This window comes from Leuresthes tenuis, unplaced genomic scaffold, assembly GCF_036924035.1.
Source record: "Leuresthes tenuis unplaced genomic scaffold, fLeuTen1.0.hap1 SCAF_23, whole genome shotgun sequence".
In the NCBI taxonomy this organism is placed as follows: Eukaryota; Metazoa; Chordata; class Actinopteri; order Atheriniformes; family Atherinopsidae; genus Leuresthes; species Leuresthes tenuis.
Window position 1 is genome coordinate 13,088,857 of NW_027325377.1, and position 10,563 is coordinate 13,099,419.

General features: G+C 41.7%; 1 non-coding gene and 1 pseudogene across 1 annotated transcript; one reads left to right on the plus strand and one right to left on the minus strand.

The window, feature by feature from the left end:
• Positions 1-3,685: 3,685 nt before the first annotated feature.
• LOC140283454 (U2 spliceosomal RNA) lies at positions 3,686-3,862 on the minus strand (annotated as a pseudogene).
• A 4,988-nt stretch (positions 3,863-8,850) lies between these two features.
• On the plus strand, positions 8,851-9,041 carry LOC140283305 (U2 spliceosomal RNA). The gene has a single exon (XR_011910013.1). It is a non-coding gene; the product is annotated as a U2 spliceosomal RNA (small nuclear RNA).
• The last annotated feature ends 1,522 nt before the right edge of the window (positions 9,042-10,563 follow it).

A 10,563-nucleotide genomic window follows, 5' to 3' on the forward strand; every position in this document is an offset into this window, starting at 1 on the left:
CCTCTTTTGATCATACATTGTCCGGCATTCGCACCTTTTCTTACCCGCTTTTTACAAACCATGGTCGGACTTTCACACCTTTTAGTAGCCAAACAACTCCGCTCCCGCTATTGATTGTGTACAGTCGGGTATTTTAACCTTTTCTTACCCGCTTTTTACCAATTATGGTGGGACATTCACACCTTCTTACAGCGGAACACCTCCGCTCCCTGTTTTGATCATTTATGGTCTGGCAATACTACCTTTTCTTACCCGTTTTTGAGTTATTATGGCTGGACATTCACAGCTTCTTGCAGCCGAACACCTCTTCTCCCGCTTTTGATGATGAATGGTCCGGCATTCTTACCTTTTCTAACACATTTTTCAGCAATTATTGTCGGTCATTCACACCTTTCTCATCAGCTTTTTACAAATTATGATCTGACATTCACACCTACTTGCAGCCGAACACCTCGGCTTCCGCTTTTGATGGTGTATATTTTGGCATTCGAACCTTTTCTTACCCGCTTTTTACAAACCATGGTCGGACTTTCATACCTTCTTTTAGCCGAACAACTCCGCTCCCGCTATTTATTGTGTAGAGTTGGGTATTTTAGCCTTTTCTTACCCGCTTTTTACCAACTATGGTCGGACATTCACACCTTCTTACAGCGGAACACCTCCGCTCCCTCTTTTGATGGTGTATGTTCTGGCATTCGAACCTTTTCTTACCCACTTTTTACAAACTATGCTCGGACATTCACACCTTCTTGCAGTGAAACACCTCCGCTCCCTCTTTTGATTGTGTATGTTCGGGCATTCGAACCTTTTCTTACCCGCCTTTTACAAACTATGGTCGGACATTCAAACCTTCTTGTGGCCGAACACATCCACTTCTGCTTGTGATGATGTATAGTTGGGCATTCACACCTTTTCTTACCCATTTTTCAGTAATTATTGGTGGACATTCAGACCTTCTTGCAGCTGAACACCTCCGCTCCCGCTTTTGATGGTGTATAGTCGGGCTTTCGAGCCTTTTCTTCAACGGTGTTTACAAATTATGGTTGGAAATTCAGACCTTGCAGCCGAACAACTCCGCTCCCTCTTTTGATCATACATTGTCGGGCATTCGCACCTTGTCTTACCCGCTTTTTACAAACCATGGTCGGACTTTCACACCTTCTTGTAGCCGAACAACTCCGCTCCCGCTAATGATTGTGTACAGTGCGGTTTTTTAACCTTTTCTTACCCGCTTTTTACCAACTATGGTCGGACATTCGCAGCATCTTACAGCGGAACACCTCCGCTCCCTCTTTTGATGGTGTATGTTCGGGCATTCGAACTTTTTCTTACCCGCTTTTTACAAACTATGGTTGGACATTCAAACCTTCTTGTAGCAGAACACATCCACTTCTTCTTTTGATGATGTATGGTTGGGCATTCGCACCTTTTCTTACCCATTTTTCAGGAATTATGGGTGGATATTCACACCTACTTGCAGTCGAACAGCTCTGCTCCCACTTTTGATTATGTTTGGTTGGATATTCGAACCTTTTCTTAACTGCTTTTTACAAACTTTGGTCGGACGTTCACACCTTCTTGCAGCCGAACACCTCCGCTTCCGCTTTTGATGGTATATATTCGGGCATTCGAACCTTTTCTTACCCACTTTTTACCAACTATGGTCGGACATTCACACCGTCTTTCAAGTGTAACACCTCCGCTCCCTCTTTTGATGGTGTATGTTCGGGCATTCGCACCTTTTCTTACCCGCTTTTTACAAACTATGGTCGTACATTCAAACCTTCTTGTAGCCGAAAACCTCCACTCCCTCTTTTGATCATACTTTGTCGGGCATTCGCACCTTTTCTTACCCGCTTTTTACAAACTATGCTCGGACATTCAAACCTTCTTGTAGCCAAACACATCCACTCCTGCTTTTGTTGATGTATGGTTGGGCATTCGAACCTACTTGTTGCCCGCTTTTCATTAATTATGGGTGGACATTCACACCTTGTCACAGCCAAACACCTCCGCTCCCTGTTTTGATCATGTATGGTTGGACATTCGCACCTTTTCTCACCCGCTTTTTGCAAACTATGGTCGGCCATTCACAGCTTCCTCTCCACCATACTTGTATGGTGGGATATTCACACCCACTTGCATCCGAAGATCTCCGCCCCCACTTTTGTTGATATTTAGTCGGTCATTCACACCTTACCCGTTTTCTTGCCGCCAAACACCTCTGATCTCGCTTTTGATGATGTAAGATTGGGCATTCAGACCTTGCTTTTCCTGCTTTTCACCAACTATAGATGGACATTCACACCTTCTTGCAGCCGAACACTTCCGCTCCACCTTTTAGGTTTCTATCACACCTTTTTTTTCACCGCATTTTATAGATTATGGTTGGAAATTCTCAACCACTCATCCGAAGACCTCTCCTCCCGCTTTTGTTAATATATTTGAACTTTAGTCAGACATTCACACCTACTTGTAGCCGAACACCACCTCTTTAGCTTTTGATGAGGTATGGTCCGGGATTCTTACCGTTTCTAACACATTTTTCAGCAATTATGGTAGGATATTCACACCTTCTTGCAGCTGAACACCTCCTCTCCCACTTATGATCATGTGCGGATTGATTTTCGAAAATTTTCTTTCATGTTTTCTAGCAATTAATTATGGACATTTAGACCTTCTTGCAGCTGAACACCTCCGCTCCCGCTTTTGATCATACATTGTCAGGCATTCGCACCTTGTCTTACCCGCTTTTTACAAACTTTAGTCGAACATTCACACCTTTTTGCAGCCGAACACAGTTTTTTGCAGCCGAATTTGGGCATTCGCACCTTTTCATACCCACTTTTTACCAACTATGGTCGGACATTCACACCGTCTTACAGCGGAACACCTCCGCTCCCTCTTTTGATGGTGTATGTTCGGGCATTCGAACCTTTTCTTACCCGCTTTTTACAAACTATGCTCGGACATTCAAACCTTCTTGTAGCCGAACACATCCACTCCTGCTTTTGATGATGTATGGTATGGCATTCGAACCTACTTGTTGCCCGCTTTTCATTAATTATGGGTGGACATTCACACCTTGTTGCAGCCAAACACCCTGTTTCGATCATGTATGGTTGGACATTCGCACCTTTTCTCACCCGCTTTTTGCAAACTATGGTCGGCCATTCACAGCTTCCTCTCCACCATACTTGTATGGTGGGATATTCACACCCACTTGCATCCGAAGACCTCCGCCCCCACTTTTGTTGATATTTAGTCGGTCATTCGCACCTTACCCGCTTTTGGCAAACTATGGCCTTCTTGCAGCCAAAAACCTCTGATCTCGCTTTTGATGATGTAAGGTTGGGCATTCAGACCTTGCTTCACCTGCTTTTCACCAAATATAGTCGGACATTCACACCTTCTTGCAGCCGAACACTTCCGCTCCACCTTTTAGTTTTCTATGGGGCATTCACACCTTTATTTTCACCGCATTTTATAAAAACACCACAGGAACACCGTATTGAGGCTTTGTTCTGACCGCTCATTCGGTGTCGCGTTTCTTTCAAGCATTTCTCCTGGTTAGCCCGCACTCGGCTCGCTCCCAGAGCCGTGTTAAGGTCTACTTCGCATTCACTCTCTTTTCTCAGCAGACTAAAAGAAACTTCCATCCTGTTAGCTTTTTCACAAGAGCAGAGGAGAGCGCACCGTTCCCAGCGGCACTGCAGTACCGGGTCGATGCTTGGAGTGAACGGAGCAAGCTCCTTTTTCAACTCCTATTGATAAAAATCCATTTAATATGTAGTCCTTGCATAGACATATCACATATTAAACTGATAAGTACAGATGGATTATGTGCAATTAGTAAAGAGAGTAGAGGACGATCTCTCTCGTTGGAAGTCCTTACCTATATCACTTATGGGGAGAGTTACAACCATTAAAATGATGATACTACCAAAAGTTAACTATTTGTTCTCAATGATCCCCATAAAACCATCTGCTACTTGGTTTAAGTCACTAGATTCATGCATCTCCAAATTTCTGTGGAAAAACAAACCACCACGTATTAGTTTAAAAACCCTACAGAAGACCAAGGACAGTGGTGGATTAGATTTACCTCATTTTCAGCACTATTCCTTAGCCAATAGGTTACAATGTATATCAAAATGGTTTAAACCTTGTTGTTGTCACAGTTCCCAGAGACGTTGTAATCGTTGAGGATTCTATATTCACCCCCTCATTAGAGGCACGTGTTGCAGATTGATGACACTGAATCTTCTTCTCTGTTCATTGCTGGCATCATTCCCAGCATCGTAAGTGTTCGTGGCATTGTTAGCCTCTTCTTCTGGATCTTGATATCGAGCATCCTTTTGTATTTCTGGTTTGTAAGTCCTCTCTCTTCGTTCACCGGAGTCTTCGTCTCTTTGTCCTTGAGTTTGGTGATTTTTTCTTCTTTTGATGCCTTGACACAGTGTGACAGGTGATACCACATGGGAGATCCTTTAACTTGGACTGCTGTCCCTGTGCTGCGAAATGGCTGTGCTGCTCAAATGGTCTCTCCTTCATCATATACACAGTTATTTATACATCACCTTCCACCATGAAGCGTTGTCCCTTTTTGTTTCTCTCTTTGTTCTTAAAATGCTGTTATAAATGTCTAAACCAATCCATTAAACTAGATCATTTTGGCAGTAAAGCGATCTACAATGTGCTTGGTCGCAAAGCTGCTCATCTGTGGTAAACAGCTCTTCAGAAAGGCATTCTTCAATTGATTTCACTAATTTTATGTAATAATTTTGTGATTTCCTACAAAACTACACTTCTTCTCCCATCTGTCTGAGTATTTAATATTGTCTGGGTCCCGTTAAAACATGTATTTTTCCCATCTAATTACTTGTTTGCTTTAAAACAAGTATTCCCCATTTTCTATCCCTTCAGTAGCCAACCAGTTTGTATGGAGTACACTGGAGCAACTTGACTGATCAGTAAAACACTGCTTTTGTTGTCACCGCAAGGCTTCCCCCGTCGGTTGTTTCACTGAGACACTACTGAGTAACTACAACTCAACACAGTTTATATACATAACATTCATATACATACTAACAAACAAACAAACAATAATTTATCGCAATTTTCTCATCTCTGTTTGAACGTACACCCAGGTAAATATTCCTGTAGTCTTCTCATACCGACTATGGACCCATTCATTGTTTAACTTCACTGTTTTGCAAATCCTAATTGAATATTGCACATTGACATTGAACTTTACTGGATAAGCAGGTCTTCATTGCATTCAGCAGCCTATATGTGAGCATTTATGTGTAAGCTGTTCTTCTTTGCATTTATCAGCAGCAAGCAATTCTTCACTGCACATACATATGTAAATAGTAAAACAATTCCAATGTGTTAGCGAAACCTTCTATATCACAGTGGTTTCTAAGGTCTATTTTAAGTTCTTTGCCATCAGTGAGATGACATTGTTTACAAAGTGTGTCAAATTATCACTGAAGATATTTTCAGGAATTTCAAATCTAGAAATGAGTTATTTTACGCGTGATTTTGCTACTGAGAGTGCATCTGCTTGTGCACATGGAAATATTTCAGACCATTTGGTAAAAACCTCTGTTGTCACTGAGCAGAATCGTTTCCCTTAACATTAATTTAGTTAAATGAAATCTACAAAATAATGAAATAATGAAATCCAAACAAATATGTTGAAAAAGATACACTGGCTTAGGGAATTATCTTCGTTTTGGTCTTAGATTGCCCTGTGGAATGTATTTTGCACATATTTGACCTGCTAGACAAAACTTTATTCATTTATTTATTCTAAAGAAATGTTTTTAATAATTAGTAAAACCATATGCTGTAAAAACCTGGTTCATTATTGCTTCCATCCCTCCTGTTGAGACATGACATGGTCCGTGGCTCAATACTGCAGCATATTTAAACAAATTCTTTGGCAGTATGGTTTTCCTTCCGGTCATTCATACGAGTCTATTGTAGATGGCAATTGAATAACATCTAATAATGCTAAAATATTTGTAGTTTATACATTTAGCTGTGGATGTCAACATACCTGTTTTTCCAATGCTGTGTTAACACATGTACAGTTGAGAAGGCATACTGACTGTCAGTGTAAACGTTAACAACCTTTTTGTTATTTAATTTACAAGCTTCAGTTAAAGCTACCAATTCGACTGCTTGAACAGAGTAATTTTTTGGTAGTGGTTGTTTTAAGAAAACTTCAGTTTCTGTTACTACTGCAAATCCTGTAGCATTTGTGCCATCAGGGTTTTTTTCCTTGATCTGTTGAATAAATATAGTTATTTCTGCATTTTCATAATGTATATCAGTTAAGTCTGGCCTGGGTAAAACACTGATGGTTATTTCTGACATGCAATCATGAGGCTTTCCATCTGTGGGGTAGGTAGCAGTGTGGATGGATTAAGTGTAGCACATCTCTCGACAACAAGGTGTGGCTGTGAAAGAAGAACTGTTATGTAGGAGAGATGTCTGGTAAAGATATTTTGTTAAGTAACCATATCACAGCCACTGCATGAGGTACCTTAAGTGTTAATGGGTGAAATAACACCATTATTGTTGATGCCTGCACTGCCAATGGCTTCTGGCCATTGATTCAAAAGTACGATCTCGTCCCTTTTTCCCCCTTTCAGTGGACACTGGCCCCTAATTACCGCAATTCAGCAGGGGGTCTTTCATTAGGAGTACTGGACTCCCCCGTGCACGGTTTCAGCTCCGACCCTGGACAGCGGAAAAAACGTTGAGATCTGGTTTGAGGACCCAATTGTTGAGAAAAGTCTCTCAATGAGACTCAGAGTTGCTGGAGTCAGTTAATGCAAAGGTTTAATCTTGCAGCAAGTTCAAGAATGTGTGTGTGTATGGGTGTATGTGTGCGAACGTGTGTGAGTTTGTGTGTGTGAGAGTTTAAAGAACCTGTTATCCACAGGCAGGCCTTAACTAGTATGGCACGGGTCCAGCCTGTCTCATCTTTTTTGGAAGGTCCAGCGCTCGGCCGTAACCCTTCTGTCTGTTTGGACTCTCACATACATTCGGTTAATCATAGAAAAACGAGAACAAAACTTTTTAGCCCCTTAAATTCATAAAACAGACATGGTGCAGTTATTTCCATTCTAGAAAATAAGAGTAATCACCACCATTCCTATAAATTCTGGATATTCTAACAATCTGAATCTTTTTTAAATGTTCGATGAAGCCCTTTGCTGTTCTGTTTAGAGACTCAGTTGATCATAAACCAAGTTTTGCTCTTGAACCAAGCTTCTAAACTCTTCACCTTTTTCATTTCTCAGTTAGTATTCACTTTAAAACTGATTAAAAGAAAAATTAAATGAATGCCTATCAACAAATGTGGGATCTAAACTCTAGTGCTTCCTCTAAAATAATTTCCTTTCTCAATTCAGAAATGTGTGTGTGTAAGTCACAACACCCGTGACACCAAAACGGCTTTCTTTTCTCTCTTTTCTCTACACTCTGCACTGTGAGCACACACAACAAATCAGAAAGGCTTTTTTCTCTCTTTTCTACATTATGGACTGTGGGGACACAAAACCGCTCTCTCTTTTTTTTTTTTTTTGATTGTGTGCCAGGGCGTTGTCTCACGTATTAGATTATGCTTAAGATACGAATGAGTTTATCAGTCACATCAGAATCCATACATACTGATCCTCCCGTAATAAAATGGTCGGATCTTATCAAACACACTTTGTTTCTTGTGACAAGTCAGCGAAACAGCGTATACACGTCAAGACACTGAATCAAGTTTGCCACAAGAACTCATAAGTTTGGCAGTATTGCTCTGCCGTCAGCAATCATACACCCATTTTATTTTCATGAGACATGTGCAGGCACCTGTTCATCTACTGTTCTATCACTATGAATTAGTTTATCTATTATCAATAAGGATACTTCTACAACTACTATCAAAGTATGTCCGGACTTCTTATGTTGTCAGTTGCTATATATGAATAAGTGGGTTGCTACTGAAAAGCATTAAGCATGTCACACAGCCCAAACATATAACATTTCAGGACACACCACACAGTTAACAACCACAGTGAAGCGTGTCAAAGCCCAAACATGTAACATTCAACAGGACACTTACACAACACATTCAAATCAAACAGTCAGACAACATACAAGAACCTATACCCCAGCCGGCATTGCTCCCTGCCTATTTTCCTACAACTCACTATGTGTGCGCACACCTTTATTCACAAACTCTTCAACTTATACTCTTTTACCGAAGCTGCTACAGCTCGATTGGCCAAATACCCTTGGATCCTATTTCGGTGAATTTGACATCTGCCTTGCATGTAACAGATTAGCGGTTTAGCAGTTTTAATTTAGTTTGAGTGAAGGAATTCATTTTATAGCAAAATCCGAAATCGTGAAGAACTCATGGAAGTAAGCTTATTCTCGGATTCCTGAATCTTTAGATTTGCTCTTTGTTTTACTGCAAAGTACAACGTTGAGCAGCACTAATGAGTTGTTTCTATTTTTGGCAGGCTTTACCTTTGCGGATGAAGCCCTTTCTGTCTGTGCAAAAGAAATCTTGTTACTGTGCAGAGTGACTTCTCTGAGTAGAGTCGCCTTACTTGTTGCGACTGTGCCGATGTTCGAAGCTGGAGTGCAAAGTTGTTGCTTGAATGGTGCTCGCTGGAGCATGCGGTAGTGTAAAGTTATACCATTTAAAATGGCTGAAGAGTGCTCAGTGCAGCGGGTGGGCCGAGGTGCAAAGTGACACTATGGCCATAAAAAGAACACCGCTACAAGTGCGCATTGTGCCAGGAAGGGCCCTCGGACGTGAACCAGTGGACAGTTATCGCTTCTCGGCCTTTTGGCTAAGATCAAGTGTAGTATCTGTTCTTATTAGTTTAATGTCTGATGTGTCCTCTATGCGAGGACTACATATTAAATGGATTTGTATCAATAGGAGTTGAAAAAGGAGCTTGCTCCGTTCACTCCAAGCATCGACCCGGTACTGTAGTGCCCCTGGGAACGGTGCGCTCTCCTCTGCTCTTGTGAAAAAGCAAACAGCGGTGCAGGATGGAAGTTTCAGGGAGCCCAAGATGAAACTTTCTTTTAGTCTGCTGAGAAAAGAGAGTGAATGCGAAGTAGACTTTAACACGGTTCTGGGAGCGAGCCGAGTGCGGGCTAACCAGGAGAATTGCTTGAAAGAAACGCGACACCGAATGAGCGGTCAGAACAAAGCCTCAATACGGTGTTCCTGTGGTGTTTTTATAAAATGCGGTGAAAAAAAAGGTGTGAATGCCCCATAGAAAACTAAAAGGTGGAGCGGAAGTGTTCGGCTGCAAGAAGGTGTGAATGTCCAACTATATTTGGTGAAAAGCAGGTGAAGCAAGGTCTGAATTCCCAACCTTACATCATCAAAAGCGAGATCAGAGGTTTTTGGCTGCAAGAAGGCCATAGTTTGCCAAAAGTGGGTAAGGTGCGAATGACCGACTAAATATCAACAAAAGTGGGGGCGGAGGTCTTCGGATGCAAGTGGGTGTGAATATCCCACCATAGAAGTATGGTGGAGAGGAAGCTGTGAATGGCCGACCATAGTTTGCAAAAAGCGGGTGAGAAAAGGTGCGAATGTCCAACCATACATGATCAAAACAGGGAGCGGAGGTGTTTGGCTGCGACAAGGTGTGAATGTCCACCCATAATTAATGAAAAGCGGGCAACAAGTAGGTTCGAATGCCCAACCATACATCATCAAAAGCAGGAGTGGATGTGTTCGGCTACAAGAAGGTTTGAATGTCCGAGCATAGTTTGTAAAAAGCGGGTAAGAAAAGGTTCGAATGTCTGAACATACATCATCAAAAGCAGGACTGGATGTGTTCGGCTACAAGAAGGTTTGAATGTCCGACCATAGTTGGTAAAAAGTGGGTATGAAAAGGTTCGAATGCCCAAAATCGGCTGAAAAAAACTGTGTTCGGCTGCAAAAAGGTGTGAATGTTTGACTAAAGTTTGTAAGGTTCGAATGCCTGACAATGTATGATCAAAAGCGGGAGCGGAGGTATTCAGCTGCAAGAAGGTCTAAATGTCCATCATTAATTGCTAGAAAACATGAAAGAAAATTTTCGAAAATCAATCTGCATATGATCATAAGTGGGAGAGGAGGTGTTCAGCTGCAAGAAGGTGTGAATGTCCTACCATAATTGCTGAAAAATGTGTTAGAAACGGTAGGAATGCCGGACCATACATCATCAAAAGCTAGAGAGGTGGTGTTCGGCTGCAAGTAGGTGTGAATGTCTGACTAAAGTTCAAATATATTAACAAAAGCGGGAGGAGAGGTCTTCGGATGAGTGGTTGAGAATTTCCAACCATAATCTATAAAATGCGGTGAAAAAAAAGGTGTGATAGAAACCTAAAAGGTGGAGCGGAAGTGTTCGGCTGCAAGAAGGTGTGAATGTCCGTCTATAGTTGGTGAAAAGCAGGAAAAGCAAGGTCTGAATGCCCAATCTTACATCATCAAAAGCGAGATCAGAGGTGTTTGGCTGCAAGAAAACGGGTAAGGTGTGAATG